This window comes from Neopelma chrysocephalum, unplaced genomic scaffold (assembly GCF_003984885.1).
Source record: "Neopelma chrysocephalum unplaced genomic scaffold, ASM398488v2 Primary Assembly neopelma1_94908, whole genome shotgun sequence".
Lineage (NCBI taxonomy): Eukaryota > Metazoa > Chordata > Aves > Passeriformes > Pipridae > Neopelma > Neopelma chrysocephalum.
The window spans coordinates 3,074-4,805 of NW_020923611.1; the positions used below are offsets into that span (position 1 = coordinate 3,074).

General features: G+C 62.6%; 1 long non-coding RNA gene across 2 annotated transcripts; it reads right to left on the reverse strand.

The window, feature by feature from the left end:
- Positions 1 to 58: 58 nt before the first annotated feature.
- On the reverse strand, positions 59 to 849 carry LOC113980651. Of its 2 annotated transcripts, none has more exons than XR_003538188.1 (3): positions 625 to 849; positions 363 to 432; positions 59 to 153 (listed from the first exon to the last, which is right to left on the reverse strand). It is a non-coding gene; the product is annotated as an uncharacterized LOC113980651 (long non-coding RNA). The 2 variants fall into 2 exon arrangements; XR_003538187.1 differs by having other exon boundaries at positions 60 to 153; positions 326 to 432.
- Between the last annotated feature and the right edge of the window lie 883 nt (positions 850 to 1,732).

Here is a 1,732-nt window from a genome sequence, read left to right on the forward strand (position 1 = left end):
AAGTTAATCGGCAAAGTTAATCGGCTGTAGTAAAATCGCAGTTGTATGAGTTCCTTGTGCAGCAGAAAGGTTGCTGAGACAGGAGGAAGGAAACCTTTAGCATAAAGCTGGGGAGGAATCTAAAGCTTCCTTTCCTGGGGAGCTTTGTGAAGTCTGCAGATGAGAAAGGGAAAATCTGCATCTCCTTTGGTACAGGTGTCAACAGAGGCTGAGACTTGTTGCCTTTTTCAGACAACTGTGCCCTTTTTGGCTCCCTGGCAGCTCCAATGGCACCAGAACCCCCTTCCTGCACACACACGGGTGTCACACACAGGCACCCACACACCTTTTCTCCAGCCCACACGTGGCCAAGATTTCCTCACCCTGTACATCCCAAGGGGACTATTTTTGCTAGAGAGCACAGCAACCCCTCTGTCCTTGCAAACTGCCTCCCTGCAAAAAAGGAATCATTTTTCCTGGACACTTTCCCCACAGTCAAGGTCTTCTAAAACTGCTGTTGCGCCACCAAACCTGCTCAGCGTCTCTCCCAGCTTCTGCCTGTCCTTGCATTTAAAGGCACGTGCATATTCTATCTTCCAACAGCAAAACCCAGCTCCTCACTGGGAGTATAAGCCCTGCTCTTACCTGGACAGACTCCCAGGCTCGGCACAGCTGTGGTTCATGGAGCAGCTTCCCAAGGCCGTTCTCTCTCCCAGCAGGAAGCACAACTCGCCTCCACTCCGCCAGCACCAGGGGAAACCACGAGCGAGGCTGCAAATTCACACAGAACGAGCAAAAAGCATTAATGCAGCACCAAAAAACCAAGTTAAAGCAGTCTTTGCCTCATACCCTGCACGGGGAAAGGGTTTGGGATTCCAAAGCAAAACCCAAGACACACAGAGAGCACCAGCCCCGCAGCCCTGCCACGGCTCCCACTGCGGTCATCCAGCAGGTAACGGGCTTACCCGGCCCCCGCCGCCCAGCATAACGCGCACCTAAACACCCCCCAGCTCCCCTAGTCCATAAACACAGCGGACAAGGCGCTCTCACCTCCGCAGCCCGGCCAGCAGCGGGGCCGCATCCTCAGCCCTCACGCACAACCAGCCGCACCTGCCGCCTGTCCCGCCGGACCGTCCATACCGCGGGCCGGCAGCCGCTGCCCAATCAGCACTCGAGCGCCTCCGCCCAATCCCAGCCCGCCTGTCCCTGCGGCCCCGCCCTGCCCGCTCAGCCCCGCCCCGCCCCCCGCGCGGCCCCGCCCCCCGTTCCCTCAGCGCGGCTCCCGCCGCCGCCGCAGCCCCGGCAGGCGCTGCTGGGGCCGGGGAAGGGCGGGTGGGAGCTCCGCGGTCACGTCCCGTCCGGGAGTTCTTCCGGGACAAGGGGAGCGAGGCGGGGAGCGGGGACAGCGGCGTTCTTGGGGGCGGGCAGGGCGGGGTCGGGCGGGCCGGAGGGCGGGGCCGGCGCGAGCCGGGGGACGGGCCTGGGCGGGGCCGGCGCGATTCCGCGGCGCTTTGCTCTGGGCTCTGGGGTTGTTTCGGGCTGGTTTTGGGTGCGGGTTTTGCGGGACTGCGCACACCCTCCCCTAGTCACAGCCCCGCCCCAGCTCGCTGCACCCAGCTGCACTCCCCGTACCCCTTGCTCAGCTCCGCGGGGATTTGTGCCTCCTCTGAAGGTGGCAAGTGTCTGCAAAGCGAGTCGGGAAGCCAGAGAGCTGCAGCCCCCGGGCCCCGCCGCGGCTTCCCCGCCGTCACCC